Source organism: Talpa occidentalis, unplaced genomic scaffold, assembly GCF_014898055.3.
Source record: "Talpa occidentalis isolate TD23 unplaced genomic scaffold, MPIMG_talOcc4v2.1 talOcc4.11, whole genome shotgun sequence".
Taxonomy (NCBI): Eukaryota; Metazoa; Chordata; class Mammalia; order Eulipotyphla; family Talpidae; genus Talpa; species Talpa occidentalis.
Window position 1 is genome coordinate 53,701,101 of NW_023601104.1, and position 17,525 is coordinate 53,718,625.

Genomic DNA, 17,525 nt, shown 5'->3' on the forward strand with positions numbered 1-17,525 from the left:
GTTTGATCATTACCATATACTCTATGATCAATAAGCATGCTGCAGAATAAAAGTGAGCAGTTATATCACACTTCCAAGATTTTCATTAAAAAATAAAAACTCGCAAACTGGATTCAAGAAAATGAAATGGAAAGCTAATGTAATTAATTGGGTAAGCAGTACAAAATCCACCTGCCTCTATTCTAGCAATTTTGAGTAGCCAACTCACCTCTCTAAAAACTTCCTTTGGTTCTCTGCAGTATCCACTTTCTGTCCATTTCATGAAAAGGAAAGGGATCATGCATTTGTGCTGATGCTAGCTAGCTAGAGGCACTGTGAATGCAGGCCAATGAATCTCTGTAGTTGCATCATTCAGTTTTGCCTGGCTCAGACCCCTATGGGTCCCCTCTAGGCCATGGTCCCTCTGATGTATCTGCACTCAGGGACAATGTCACAAGACAGATTTCCATGCTTTATGAAAGTTTGGGTTATGTGACTTCACTGCTATGAACAACCTACATTAGTATCTGTTCTCATTAACCAAAATAAATCCAAAGAGGATTTTCACTTTTGTGACAAAAGATGGAAAGAAAAACCAGTTTTCAGCATTTGCTTTGCAGCAGCTGTTAGAGGAGAGCACCCACCCAAAACAGCCAGAGTGGTCCTGCCAGTCTTCTTTGCCAGAAACTCCTTTTTAAAGGCTATGTACACATCATATCACTTATGCTTTTACTATATGTTAGTGTTATTTCAGCTTTCATGTGTCATTTAATATGATTTGGTAAGTTATTGGGGGGTCTAGGAACATCAATTTTTTTTCTATATATGAACAGTAATTACTTGCCTAGCTATTTTCATTTATGAACATTTTCAGAGGCACTGCTTTTGGATAGCAAGGGAAAACTGTAGCTTCAATACCTGCAAACATGTTAATGTAGCCATTATGACATAGCCCAAATACCTCTCCAACAATTAAAAAATACTCCTTGGATCATCTAGTTTGTCGTTTCATCTGTTAACTCCCTTTTTGAGGGACTATCCCCAAAGATGTAAGACAATAGACTATTTCAAAGTCTTCAGAATTCTTCACTAAAAGGTATGATTAAGGACTAAACATATTACTATCCAAACTAATTAGAAGGAGTTATGATCTAATTTAGTTCTAAGACGTGAAGCTGTTCTGAGATGGTTTTATTGGAAACACAAATTCTATTATATTCTAAATTCAATTGCACAATTCCACTGCAAAGAATTGGGTAATCCATATAGCTCTTCAATTTTCTAGCTAAGATTCAAAGTTTTGCTTATTTCAGGTTATGAAATATGAATTATTTCAGTGAATCAACCTCTAATTTCAAGGAGATTTGAGGAACAACTCCTTAATTAGTCTTTATCATGCTTGCTTAAACCTTGCCAACCATCTCTCTCTTGAAAGTAAATTAAAGTGAAAGGATAAAGAATTTGAATGACCTGCTATAACACAGCTGGCTACTTGACAGATAAGTCTTCATAAGACCCATCCTTCTGAAGAGTGACATAATTTTAGCTCCAAGCACTAAGCGTGCTCAGAAAAAGTTATAAGGCACTACAATAAAAAGTCAGAGTAATAATTTGTGTGTGAATAGATTATCTCTGTAAATATTTACATCTGATAAGTAATGCATACTCATTGTTTGTCATTCATTTTTAATAGATTTCCTGCCTTGGAAATATTTCTTTACCCAAGCAGATAGTCAGCTTCTCCATAATTTTTAATTACCAACACAAAGTATATTAACTTTTCCCACAATTATGTATTTTTTGATTACTATACATTTTCTGTCACTGTTGACAAAGTGAGCATCTAAACCACAGACCTTGTCTGTTCTAGAGAATGTCAGTTTTAAAAGAAATTTTATTTCCTTTTAGCCATCAGAAAATATTACTAACAGAAAGACTTAAAAGAGGTAAACTGACAAATGCATCTTTGACTCAGAAGTAACTGCCATGATGTGCTCACAGACTCTCAAGGCATTCTAAACTTTCTTCCATTGGTTCAATGAAGAAACAGCCTCAGAGAGATAAAGTGACTTTCCTAAGACTTACTAAATAGCTCTGTGGCTAAATTTAGCAAGTTAAAGTCCAGATTTGTCAGGGTAAAAGTCTCAGCTACTAAGATGGTGCCTGCTATGTGTGGCCAGAGGGCTACTGGAATTGGCTTGTGGCACGTGCTCATGTGCTAAAAACAGTGCTAGTTAGCTGTCTAACTGTAATTGGTCCCACCCTCCCATGTATAATGTTGATGTTAACACATGTCCCTCGGGAACTACATTTTAGTCCTCTCTTCTTACATGTATCTGTTAGGGTCTCTTGTAAAGAGGTTACTACCATGGGCAGAAATGATGTATGTCACTGAGCTCTCCATTTGGACTTGCACTACTTAGCAAACTAGTTTCTGCCCATTGTCCTCAACACAAATTGCACAGACATTCTGGACAAAAATTTGAAATCCATCTTACCTCCTTACTGCTGAATACATCTCTAACTGATCAGCTCCCCAGTTAGAATTTAAAGGTCAGGTTTTTTTGAAATTAGATAATCACTAAATCAGCTTACTACTACTAAAAGCCAGGATGAGCAGCACAAATGTTCCCCATACATGCAGAACCTGGCCATCCCAAAACATAAATTTTCACTCTTTCTGGCTGAGACAGATTGCTGTATCACAGGAAAATTGACACCAACTTTAAAATTGCTTTTTTTATTTTTTTTTTTAAAGAGGCATGTATTTATTTATTGGTTGGTTGGTTGGTTGGTTGGTTGGTTGGTTTGTTTGTATATGCACTGGGTACAGTCAGAAGCGCGGGAGGGTGAGAGAATTCACCAAAGCCAGAGCAGGGGGCAGAGCAGGCAGAAGGACTGAAGTACACTGCTGAGGGGAGCAGCGGGCGGCAGGAGAGGTCTGCGCGCCATGTGGGACCCTCCTCTGGTGCCAGGGAGCAGCCGGGGATCGAACCGGTGCCACAGAGGCCGCGGGCAGCTTCGCAACCCAGCGCTCAACCGCTGCGCCACGGGGGAGGCCCTAAAATTGCTTTTTTAAAATAGTGTTTGTTGGAACAACATATTCACCAAATTTTTAAATCTTAAAGATGATCAAAATTAAGCTGTTTTCATATGTAAATTTGTTCCCATAAAATCTTTTCTCAAAGGAAAAACTAAAAATGAAAGTGAATCCTTGGTCTCTTATTAATTTAGTCATTTTGTGCTAGTTTCAAACCTGGGTCACAAACCACAAAATCAAACAGTATAAGAAAGGGGCATAACCTGAAGTGGGTGAAGTTCCTGCACTTATATGCAAAGCTCTGAGGGTATGTGCATGGGCATGCTTTTTCATATTTCAAAAAGAGCTCCAGGGGCTTAAGTAGGTTTTCCATAGGGCTTGTGTTGATAGCAATAATGCTGTGTTTCAACTTCTACTGTTTTCAAAGAATAAGATTTTCCCATTTGAAATAGCATTTTAAGAGTCTCCAGATATGATTTAAGAAAGCATGGTAACAGCAGTGGAGATCCAAAAATGCACCCATAATCCAGTTTCCCACACACCTACACATACCTGGTTGCCTGAGCACATGTAGCCACTAACCAGGCACATAATACTGTTGTTTTTAGTTGCCAGCTGCTTAATTTACACCCTTATTGAACTATTCGTTAAACTATTGGTTAAACCAGGCTAAAGAGGAATATAGAGGTAGTAATAATTATAAAATTTCACCTGAAAGAGATCTTTTCCAGATTTCTAAGTTGCATTCATGTGATAAAATTTCTTTATAGTACATGAAGATGTCTCCAAGGTTAAGATGATGATGGAGTAGAGTGCCAATTTCATTAAATTTGCCTTACTAAATCACTGGAAATAAAGGTTATTCACACCTGTGAGGTATTACAAAGAAGTGCTTACAAAAGAAATTATGGGCAGGAAAAAAATGGCATTTCATCATATGGAAACAAAGTACAAAAAAGATACAAAATAAATGCTTTTTATTGAATGCACAAGAGCTCCCACTGGCCAAGTCTGTGACAATTTGAACATCAAAAAAAAATGATAGCAGATCATAGCCCTTTTAATAATTTAGAAATTCATGAGCTCATAATGACATAAATATTTATTCCTTCCATTCCTTGAATGCCAACTAATAAATGCAGAAGGAAAGGTAGAACTGGAAGGTCATCAGTTGGCAACTATGATAGCAATAACTGATTTAGGCAGGAAGCATCAATTGATGCTGGAATTAAGAATGAGGGTTTGATGATGACCAGGATGTTTACATGATCTTGCAGTGTCTCCCCACAAAGTGCCTGTTGAATGCTATGGGGAAATGAATAACTTTGCAGTCAGGAATTCTGGATCAAGATGAACACAACTAGTCATAGAACAATCGGAAGTCATATGCCGCATGATAGATGTTATTTGTCCCATTGCATTCTATCTGTGATAGCTTTGAAGGAGGTACAAAGCTTGTATTTAGTCATGAGGAAATATATATAGATTGGGGAATTCTACATGACAGCTGACTGGTAATACTCAAAAATGTTAAGGACACATTAAGCAAGGAAAGATTTAGTAGCTTCCAGATTGAAGGAAACTAAAGTGATATGAAAATGCAGTAGATCATGTGATTCCAGAATGGATACTTTGGATGTGAAAGACATTGAAGTGCCTATTGGAAACTTTACTGGGTTTATGCATTGGATAGGTAATATGTTATGGCTATCAATCTGATTTTATGACTGAGCTTTGATTATATAAGAGAGTGATAAATGCACCCAGTGGTTACCAACACTCACTACTAATGTTCTCCTATCCAATCACTCCCTCTGGAGTAAAATCTCATTAGAGCTTTTACTCTAAATGCCTTCCCTCATCTCCCTTATCTAAATGCCTATACTCATCTACCTTCCCAATGAGTGCTGGCAACAATCTTACCCAGTGTTTACCAAATGTGTTTGATGGATCTTCTTTTCCCAGACTCCAGACTTTGAATTCTTAGTGCCCATTGACTAGTGTTAAGTCAGTATCATGTATTTGAGATGCTTTCATGGCAGCGCTTAACTTAAAGGTATGAAATTCTACTACAGTCAGGATATTTTATGCCACTGCTGGCATTAAATGTTCAAAGCTTAGCTGAAAGTACTGGAGGAGAGGGCAGCCCTGGGCAGATGAGCTGGCAGCAAGGAAAGGAAGAACAAACCTGAAGGAAAAGCAGAGAGCGACACAATCTGGGCAGGGACCAAATTTCAGGAATATAACTAACCAGCCTGGAGCTCCTATGGGGCCCAGGGATAAATGAATTCCTCAGGTGTTGAAACTGAGTGGGGTTTTAGGTGTTGTTTGGTTTGATGGCTAAGATGTTTCCTTTATCCAAATTCTGGTTTGATTCCCTTTCTGAGAGAATTCTTCATTTTTAAACTTCTAAGGTCTGGTCTGCTATAGCATTTCTGAGACCTATCCAACTTTTTCACCCAAGGCCCCTTCACAAAAGCACAGGATTCCAAAAAGAAAAAATAAATGGAGTCAACTTCTATCAGACAAAGCCTGGGATTAAGCTTTATCAGAAATTTATGGCTTGAAAGGAAACTAATAATCTCTTCCAGACTATGTCTTTCATCAAATTATGACTTTCATAATTCTACTACAATACCTAAAAATTGAATTAAATTTTCAAAAATAACAAGTATTATAGTCATCACTATCATGTAATGACCATCACCTTCTCTCATTGTTTTCATGGCCATTGCTATCACCATTGTCTTTCTCGCCCCATCCATCCCCAAGCAACATGTTTAAGTGTTTACTAACTATGGGACCTTGTGGTAGATGGTAGGTTTGCCCAAGCATGGTGGGGGTGAGGGTTCAGGGGGGTGAGTGGGGAGCAGTCTGAAGCAGAACTCTTTCTATTGCCTCCCAGGACATATGGTAATGAGGACTGTTATAGTCTTTTCATGTAAAGACTTATGAGCTCAAAAATAGCTGGCAGCAGAGTCCCCCATCCTACCCCAAGGCTGACCAGGTGGGTTCTGTTGGGTCAGGCTGTATTTCTGCTAGATGTATTAGTTTCAGGGGTCACTGGGTCATTATTAAATTGAGTTCTCATAATACCCCAAAAACTTTTATCAAAAATAGGAAGGAAGGAAAGAGTTTCTAAAGCAATGTTACTTTAATTTTAAAAGATAAAAAGGTGAAATGGAAGGAACTCAAGACAAGTATAGGATGATTTCACCTATATGTACAAATATAAGGAAACAAAGCAGATGATGAAACAAACTAGTGGTAAACTGAGGTTGCCAGAAGGTGGAAGGTGCAAGCAAAGAAAGGGATCTAATGGATGGCAGTAGATAAAAATAAATAAATAATTAAAAAATTAAAATGTAAAAATTAAAATAATTTTAAGAATTTCTAATATGCTATTTCTGGAAATAAGAAATGCATTCAAATGAGTAGACTGATTAATTTATAAACTATGAATAAACTTCTCTACAACTGACTAGATCCACAAATTCCCCAGAACCCTTGCATATAATATCTCTTTAAGTATTGGGTCTCCCTGGTGGCGCAGGCAGTTGAGTGTATTGCTGTGAAGCTGTCTGCAGCCTCTGCAGTGCCGATTCAATCCCCGCTGGCCTCAGAGCAACCCATATGGTGAGCAGACCTCTCCTGTCTCACCCTCTGCTCCCCTCCGCAGTGTATTTCATCAGTCTGCCTGTTCTGTTCTCTGCTCTGTCTCTGGTGAATCCTCTCACCCACCCTCCTGCACATCTGGCTTATATCCCGGTTCTTGTATAAATAAAAAAAAATTTTTTTAAAAAAGAAGTATTAATTACACACACAACACGGTTGTGTGCTTTTGTTCAAAAAATATTTAAAGTCATTTATGTTGTTAATGCTAATTTAACTTTTTTTACAGGAATCTTCCTTTTTGTAGCATTAGTCCATTTGTCCAGCTTCTACTCAGGGAGATAGGGTAAGTCTCATTTCTCAACTATTCTTAAAGTCCATTATTGCCACCCAGTAAATCTGTTCTCCACACTGACCTCTACAGGTTCCTTTGACTAATAGGACTTCAGTACTCTTGACTGATTTTCTCTGAATTATTCCATTTTGTCCATGTGTAAGACAGCACTCCTGATACCAGAATACCAGAACAGGGTGCACTCTCAAAACCAAATGTTGCACTGCTGGTAGTACATCCAAGGATTGCACTACTTTTTATAATTCTTTTGGAATTTTCAGCCAGAAACCAGTTTTGCATTTACTGTGAAAGTAGCCACCCACCCTCACCAATTTCTGTGCCTGTTGAGCATGGAAATTTCTCAGCAGTGTTCAGCTACCTCATGTTGTTCAAAGACATTCTCCAGTATATTTACAGCGATGGGGTTAGACTTTAGAGCTCATAGTTATGCTCTGCAAATAAAGCATTGTTGTGGCTATTAAAAGTTTTACAAAGGAAATGCTCTCCAGATGCTCTTCTTTCCCTGAATTAATTAGCATTGCTGAACATGTTTAATCTCAGAAATTCACTCTGTAAGGAATACAGGATTAGTCCCTACAGTGTTGTTACATTTCATATCTTAGTTCAGATTTTTATTGTTTTTGGATGGTTTAGAAAATAAAATATATAGAGAATATGATTTTAAGATGATAAAATCAGAGAAAAAGATTTTCTATAACTGAATAAAGAAGCAATAATATACAAACAGCAAGATGACATCAGATGGATGTATCAACACATCATTGTAACTATATAATAAAACAACTGTTTGTTTACTGCTTTTTATGCGCCAAATACAATTCTAAAGGCATTATATCTATCGTCTTTTGTAATGCATAGAATAACCCTATGAGGTGGGTACTATTATTTGCACTTTACAGTTGAGGAAATAGAAGCCCAAAGAACTTCAAAATATGCCTGCTGTCACACAGCTAGTGAGTAACAGAATCAAGATCACGATCAGAAACCAACTTATGTGGAATCCATACCACCTCCCGCTTCCCATTAGTTCCAGTCAAAGACACTGTGGCTAAAAAAACAGTAATAATAAAAACATGGAGTAAATAGAAACAGGCTTCAAAGATTGCTCCCAGGAATGTCAACTAATTACAACTGGTTACATCTTTTCCAAGAGTAACTTGGCACTGCCTATCATAGGTCTTACAATTAATGCTAGAGATTAGTTGTAAGACAACAAGTATTGAAATAAGTATGTTCAATGATCAACTAAGGCGATGTAAGTAACAGCAAAAAATTAAAGTCACCTACTATTCAATAGAGGGAATATTGTAATAATGATGGTGCACTATACAATGAGATTATTGTACAGTATTTAAGAATTATGATTTAGATGTCTAAAGTATAGATACAATTGTACAGATACAATTTACTGAAAATGCAGATACAAAAAAACCAAAATGGATATTGATTCTAAAACATACATGTACACTTACTTACATATACACATTTATTTTTTAAAGTTCAGAAGGAAATAGACTAAAATGAGGTGAAAATGTCTGTTGGTTATACTTGCAGTTGTTTTCCCATTATAATCACCTATATTTTTTCACACTCTGCATTAAATACTTTTATCAAAGAAATAAAAAACTTTTCATTTCTATTATTAATGCTAGTTAAAAGTGATGACCGATATATGTGCACTCTCTCTTAAAAGTGCATTATCTCTTAAAAGACAAGAAGCAAACAGGATATGTGATCTCACCTTTGTGAATATCTACATAGTTTATATTAATATTGCTTTATAATAATATACAATAGAGTAGTGAAAAATATAGTCAGAATGGCTAAAGGTGATCCCAAAAAGCCATGAGACAAGATATCTACCTATAACTTCTTTGAAACCCAGAGGTTCCTGTCAATTTCGCAGAATTTTCCAAGAAGTGCTCTAAGAGGTGGGAGACAATGTCTAAGAAAGAGAAGTCTAAATTTAATGAAATATCAAAGGCAAATAAAGTATACTACGACCAGAAATGATTGTGGATCGGCTAAGGGAGGCAAGAGAGAACAGTGAGTGTTTGGGGAATGGGAGCACCATGGTGGGTAAGTACACTGAGGGGCAGGGGGCAGGGGGAATCCTTTATTCTTAAAACACTGACAAGGATGTAAAACAAGGATGTAAAACACTTCGCTAAAAGTGAAAAAATAATTTTTTTAAAAAAAGGGCCTCCCTGGTGGCGCAGGCGGTTGAGTGCAGCACTGCAAAACTGTCTGCAGCCTCTACAGTGCTGGTTCAATCCCTGCCGGCAGCGGAGACACCCACATGGCTCGGCAGACCTCTCCTGTCTCGCCCGCTGCTCCCCTCAACAGTGTATTTCATCAGTCTGCCTGTTCTGTTCCCCGCTCTGTCTCTGGTGAATCCTCTTACCCTCCCGCACATCTGTCCTGTACCCTGATTCTTGTATAAAAATAAATCTTCTAAAAAATAAATAAATAAAAACTTTCTCTGTCTCCATGTGATTACCACAGAGTAAGTGACTACTGTAATTGACACCTCTCTCATCTGAGACATGTCGCCCTCAGTAGGTTCAATTACACAATTGGACCAAGATCATATGATAGTCTCTCAGAGGGCTCTAAGAGTTGTCAGTGGTTTATATGAAGTGATGATGGGTGTCCAGATCACACCGGAAGTGTAGTAAAGTTGTGCATATTTCCCAATATTTTTTAGCTTTTAATTTTTTATTGAGGTATATTAGTTTATATCATTGTTTGCATTTTGGAAATACAGACTCCCCCTTCAGGTGCTGTTATCATCAAACCACCCATAGTCCACCTCCTTATTCTATGGTTCTCCCTCCCCACTTTATTCTCACCCCTCCCCCCACCTCCGGAAAGCTGACTATAGAGCCAAGGCATCAAGAGTTAGTTTTTGAGGCTGACTTTATCTGATCCTTTGGATTTTCTATATTCCACATATAAGTGAACCATCCAGTATTTGTCTTTCTCCTTCTGACTGACTTTGCTCAGTGTAATCCCTTTCAGCTCTCTACATGTTTCCACAAATGGCATGAGTTAATCTTTTTTGATCACTGAACAGTATTCCACTGCGTATATATACCACATCCTGATCCTCTCATCTGTTAGGGGACACTTAGGTTGTTGTACTTGGCTATTGTAAATTAGTGTCTTTGTAAAGCTCTTGTGTTCTCCTCACCCTATGAACATTGTTTTTGGTGTAACAAGGCATTTAAAATTGTTTTCTGGCATTTCCTTTTTTTTAATTTGTAAGGCAGTGTTAACTAAGGGTATTGGCTAGCAATTCTGAGTTAAAAAAGAACAAAATGACTGAGAGGAACATTTAATGTCTGGTATTTGCAGGTGAAACTGGGGAAGATGCCTTCTGGAGGGGGCAGGGCTCAGGTCTACACTGGGAGGGAGAACTATGCACACAGCAGGGGGCATCCATTTAGCTTCAGGCAGACTTGCTTCTGTTTATAGTGACAGAGCATTCTCCTGCCATTCTTAGCTGTGGAAAAGGGAAATCTGCTGGAATGTTAAGAGTTCGGATTTCTTTCAGTTCAGTGAAGTAATTTTAAACTGTTTACCAAATTGTCGAAATCGGTGTCAGCAAAGAACCTCTCCATTCAAGAACCTTCTATATTAAACACAATTTGCAACATTATGTTATCTTTTGTATTTTTAGAATGAAATAAACAATGTACAATGTATAATAAATTAGCCATCATCTCTAAGATAAAGGATGGATTTTATTTTTTGTCATTTTGTAACAGGGTGGTCCCCAGGAAAGGGGGAGGTTCCCTGCCCCACCCAAGGGAGGGTGGAGCTGAGCAGGGAGAGGAGAAGCTGCAGAAGAAACTGAGGAAGGAAGCAGGATGGAGCCAGAAGGAGACCTGGAGGAGGCACATGGAGCCTAGAGACACGTGAAGAAACTGCGCTTGTCTTTTGGTCGTGGACTGGGTGACACAGATGTGGGTGAGACCCGTGGGGAGGTGACAATGGCAGCTTTTATCTTGATGGTGATTTTGCTCTTTTCCTTCCGGGCTTGTCTGGTTGTTTCTGACCCTTTTCTGTGGGTCCCCACTGGAAGATGCTTTAGACTTGTGGCAGGCTTTGGGGCCTTGTTCTGGGCCGATCCCATATGGATGGACTTTTACCCATGAGGGGACGGGTGACTTTGGGTGCTTCATTTAGAAACTAGACTCTTAAGGCCTTTCCTGTATTGTTTCCTAGTTTTATTAAAGTTCCTTCCCATTAAAGTCTCATATGTTTTGTGTTGATGCGGCGGATGGCAGAACCCATTTAGAATAGGCAAGTTTGCGGGGTTTGGGCTGCCCCTCTCCCTGTCCTATAACGATGGGATTTGGAGTTCCCAGTGTCTTTGGCTTTGGCCTGGGGTGGGGGTGGAGTCCACAAAGCCTGTATGGAATTAGCTTTAGGACATCATTTTCCCCCTAACAATTTTTCTTGTCTTTGTTTTCACTTGTATGTGCTTTCATAATTAAAATATATTATTTTAGAAGAATCTATTGTTGATAAATTTTAATTAATTGCATGAAAACTAGAGCTAAAAAATAGAGTTCAAAAATAACATAAACACAGCACAAAATTGTACTAGTGTTAAAAATGGATTATAAACTAATATAAATTGTTAATTTTCTCTTAGCACTCAAAAACAGGTCCATTATGATGCCCAAGGAAAAAGATTAAAATTACAGCACTTACACAACTTGAAAAGATCTGGATTTCAGCAAGCAGCCCTGAAATGTCCTTGTACAGAACATACAAGGAAAGTCATCAATTTTTTTCTGGGGCTTTTTTAACATGACAAATGGGAAACATTATAGTTCTGTTGCCATGTGAAAAACATTCCATTCAATACTCACTGCAACTACCTTGAGATTTTTCCATAACATAAAGATTAATTTTCAAAAGAAAAGATTAATTTTCAACCAAATATATGAAAACTGCACTTTGTGCATTTGTGTAATAATTCCATGTTGTACATGCAAGCAATTTGTCAAAATAGAGGGATAGCATGTTAAAATATAGACTTCAGTTGAATTATATTTTTTCCAATAGCTCTACATTAAATTGATAAAGAGAAGGCAGAAACAAGAAAAGGAAAAATTCAATGCAAGATGAACAAAACAGAAAGGGGGAGCAATTTGCTGTCAAGGAAAAGGAAAGGATGATCATTATTTAAGGTGAAATAACCAACAAAAGACACCAATAAAGAATCAAAAGTTTTGACACATAGGGCAATTACGCTGTAGAAAAGAACAGAACATCACATAAGGTAATAAAAAAATTATTTCACAATAATTAGAAATTCAGTTATTCATTTTATTCAAATAAAATATACAGCAAATCTGTCTACCATAAGAATGAAAAATAGGATAGCAAACAATGAAAGCATTGAAAATGCAGAGTGGAAAGACATTTCTAAGAGAAATGCCCACCAAAACCCACGATGGACTCTTAATTTTCTCCAGGCTAGAAGGTATAATCAATACTCTTTCCAACCATTTCATTAAATGATTAAAGAGTAAGAGATAGGCAGATATTAAAAGTTTCACTTGCCTAAGATTAATGTGTAGCCATCCTTGCCAGACTTCCAAAAGTAATAGTGGAACCAACAGAGGCTAAATTGGAAAAAGTTTTGTTTCATAAGCAAAGAAGAGAAATATTTTAGGAAAACACTTTGTGATAAGTGGTTTCAACACAGAAGCCACCATTTCCCCAAAAAGAAACTGCACTATTGTACAAATCCAGGGACACACGTCACATTGATCACAGTGGTAGCCTACAGCAAAAGTGACCTGGTAACACGCAAGGCGAAGAAAAAGCTGATAAAAGAGATCCAATGACAAATATCATCAAAGGGAATACTTAACTTTAATGTCATTAACTGCAAAGAATTGGACCCTGGACCCTTTCCTGTGGTTCCCCACCAGGTCTTTAGACTGGTGGCAGGCTTTCGGGCCTCAGAGGCCCTGCTTTGGGTCAATCTTGTTTGGCTGGGCACTTACCCACAAGTAGAAGGGTAACTTTGGTTGCTTGATTTGGAAACTACATTCCTTTCTCTTTCTCTTCTCTCTGTCACACACTAACTGTATTAAAGCTCTTTTCCATTGAAGGTCTCATGCACGATATACTTACCAATCTAAATATCTCAGCAAAAAAGCATTGCTTAAATACACAAAAGTCTTTGTGTGAAAGGGTGTATTATATTCTTTTTCATATAATTTTTTCAACTGACTCCTGTTTTGCTGGCCAACTTCAACATAGAAATGCAACTATATTCAGAAGTAATCATCAGATTGGTTGTTAGTTCTACTTTGGTTGGGCATTTATCTATGAGGTGATGAGTAACTTTGAGTGTTTTGTGGGAAACTATTTTAACTATATAAAGTTCCTTTTCATTGAAGATCTTATGCACTAGAGTATGTTTTGTTTTGATGTGGCAGATGGCAGAACCCATTAGAGCAGGCAGGTTTGGGGGGTGTCCCAGGAGATGCCCCTCCTCCTGCCCTGTAACATTCTCTCCTCTGCTCCTCTCTTTATTGAAAAATTTTGGAGCACACTAGACTTTGGTTTCCTTGATTTAAAGTGTGGCGGTCAGGCCTCCCTAGTGGCACAAGGGGTTAAGCACCGCACTATGAAGCAATCTGCAGCCTCTGCAGTACGAGTTTGATCCCCTGCCGGGCCAGGGAGCAACCCACATGGTGCAGCAGACCTCTCCTATCTCACCCGCTGCTCCCCTCAGCAGTGTATTCAGTCAGTCTGCCTGTTCTGTTCCCCACTCTGTCTCTGGTGAATCCTCTCATGCCTCCTCCTCCCCCGCTGCATCTCTGGCCTATGCCCCAGCTCTTCTATGCATAAATAAATCTTTTTAAAAAATACAACAATTAAGTGTGGAGGTCACATAAACACTTAGAATGGAAATATGGGTTTTTCCTCTAGTGGTTTGGGGTTCCTGGGTACCCCATAGTTTTCACCAGGGATCAGTTTTGGTTCCCCGACACATATAACATCCCAATCACAAGCCTAGATATTGCACTCAAATCACAATTTGTTACTGTAGGGAAAAATCCCTTTTTGGTCACCACAACAGAAGGATGGTTGTCACTGATGCTAAATTTCATTGTTCCAATTAAACAAATACATGCTCATAACATAATAAAAGGAAGAATCAATAAACCAAGGATATGATCAGTGAAAGTTATTAAAGCTCCTGTCCACCATAAATAAAATTTAAAAGAAAAGTTGTAAGAAATCAATCAGGGCCTCCCTGGTGGCGCAGGCGGTTGAGCGCCACACCGTGAGGCTGTTTTCAGCCTCTGCAGCATGGGTTTTATCCCAGCCGGCCAGCGAGAATCCCACATGGCATAGCAGACCTCTCCTATCTCACCCGCTGCTCCCCTCACCAGTGTGTTTCGTCAGTCTCACCAGTGTGTTTCGTCAGCCTGCCTGTTCTGTTCCCCGCTCTGTCCTCTCACCCTCCCGTGCCTCTGGCCTGTACCCCAGCTCTTGTATAAATAAAATAAATCTTTAAAAAACAAAAAGAGATTAATCAAATCTATCCTCATAAAGATAAAAATAGTTTTTATTACATTCAAACAACATACTGGCGCGCGAAAACTATTTAGATATGAGAGAACAAGATTGTTGACACTCTGAAGTCTGCAAAAACTTGCAATCGTGAAGTCTCACAGGGGGCAATAGAAGTCATGTTCTTTATGAAATGTAATAAGCACACCTAATAATTTTAAAGGTTAAGGAATAAATAGGTTATCCTTCTGTTTGTTGTTTGTTTTGTTAGCAAATGGCCAATTGTTTTGTGAAGCTCATGACTTGGAAAGGTTGGGACTTGGAAGTTTGTTTTTTGGTGTTTTGTTTTCTATTTATTGAGTTAAAAATCACATTATAAAATTAAACATTTGTAGTGAACAATTCAGTGGCATTTAGTATATGAACAATGTGTGTAACCACACTTGTATCTAGTTTCCAAACATTTTCATTACCCCAAAACAAAAATTGCATTTATTCAGCAATTATGCCCTCAGTGTGCTTCCTCCTCCCATTCTGGCAACAACCAGTCTGCTGTATGTCTTTTTTTTAATTCAAAAGGGCAATTTTATTATACAAGAGAAGGATGCTTGTATAGACACAAGAGGGTAGAAAGAGCTGCCTCTGAAAGGAACAGGCTTGTTGCAAGCAGAATACAGGTTTATTTCCGAAAAGACAAATTGGAAGGGCCCTGTGTTCAAGGTAAATTTAAGGGTGGCCCTGAGGTGTGATTAAAACAGAGATAAGGGAGCCTCCCCGGTGGCGCAGCAGTTGAGCGCTGGGTTGAGAACCTGCCCGCGGTCTCTGCGGCCGCCGGTTCGATCCCCGGCTGCTCCCCAGCCACCAGAGGAGGGTCCCACATGGCACGCAGACCTCTCCTGCCGCCCGCTGCTCCCCTCAGCAGTGTACTTCAGTCCTTCTGCCTGCTCTGCTCCCCGCTCTGGCTCTGGTGAATTCTCTCACCCTCCCGCACTTCTGACTGTACCCAGTGCATGTATAAACAAACAAACAAACAAACAAACAAATAAATAAATAAAATATGCCTCTATTAAAAAAAAAAAAACAGAGATAAGGAAGAACTCTACTTATTGATCAATGGGACCTCCAGCCTCTTTCTTAGGCTTAGATTCTTCCAGAAGGATATCCATGAATATCTCTTTGGAGAAAGTAAACAATCTCTTAAAAATAATACTGGTACTTGTTAGTTTTTACTATAAGACTTGAAAACATAAAATACATAGAAGAAAACATAGGTTAACACTCAGCCAACATTGGTATCAGTGATGTCTTTGGGGATTTGACTACAATTGCAAGGGAAACAAAAGCAAAAATAAATAAATGTAACTATATCAAACTAAAAGCTTCTGCAGAACAAAAGAAACTATCATTAAATGAAAAGACCCCCCCTACTGAATGGGAGAAATTATCTGCACATCATACATTTAACAAGAGGCTATTATCCAAGATCTATAAAGAACTCATACAACTCAACAAGAAAACCACCAAAAATGGACATTCTGATAGATGCTTCTCTAAAGAAGATATACAGATGGTCAACAGGCACACGACAAAATGCTCATCACCACTTATCAGAAAAATACAAATGAAAATTACAATGAGATATTATCTCACACCTATGAGAATGACCTATACCAAAAAGACCAGAAACAAATTTTTAGTGAGGGTGTAGAGAAAAAGAAACCTTATTACACTGTTGGTGGGAATGTAGACTGGTCCAGCCCCAATGAAAAACAGTGTGGAGGCATCTCAAAATATTAAAAATAGATCTACCATACAATCCAGCAATTCCACTCCTGGGTCTATATCCAAAGAATATAAAAACATTAATTTGAAGGGATATATGCACTACTCTCATCACTCCAGAACTATTTATAATAGCTAAATTGTGGGAACAATCTAAATGCTCAAAAATATATAGTATGCACACAGTGGAATACTCCTCAGCTATTTTTAAAAAATGAAATTTGCCACTTGCAGTAACATAGATAGAATAATTCTATGCAAAATAAGTCAAAAGAAGAAAAACAGTATCACTCACACGTGACTTGTAAAGAAACAAAACAAAGGTGCAGGCCAAACCAAATCTATGGAATCTAACTATAGAACTGAGGTTGCCAGAGGGAATGGAGGAGTGAAAGGGCCCAATAAACTGTGGTAGAAGATTATTGGTGCTTTTGCGGTGGGTGTGGTACAGTGGCATACATTTAAATGGATGTGAACCTATACCTCTAAAATATATACTATGTTGAAGACAACATAACGTCAATAAAATAAAAATAATTTCTAAATAAAATAAAGGATAATCTTTTGCTGTTCTATACATATACATGGTATATACATATATAAAGATACTATTAAGAGCCAATTTAAAATTTGATTATATATTAATATATAATCTACTGAATGCTAGATTCCTAGAAGACTATATTTGTAGCTCATTTGTATTTCTAGCCCATTATTAAGATCTTTGCATATAGTAAGTGCTTAGTATTTGTTGCATTTAAACAGAAAACTAATACAATATTTATTGCTATGTAACCAGACGTGGAGTTTGGGTTTTTTTTTTTAACTGTTCATTAGTCAATCATTGACACAACTGTATTATTTGGGTAGTACAACTTCACACCATATCTAGACATGCTTCTTTCACCCTCCACCGATCGCCTTCCCTCCCCTATCTTCTCTCACCTATCACCTTTGGTAACTATTATATTTTTCAGTGTCTAAGAATTATTTTTTGTTGTTTTACCAGTTTCCTTTGGCTATTTTTAAGCCACAAATGAATAAAACCATCTAGTAACTGTTTTTTACTTTCATTTAACATAATCATCTCAAGAGCCGTCATTTTGTCCCAAAAGTTTCTATTTCATCTTTTTTTAATAGCCAAGCTATGTTCCATTTAGCATATATCCACAATTTCTTTTTCCAGGCATTAGTTGAAGGGTAATA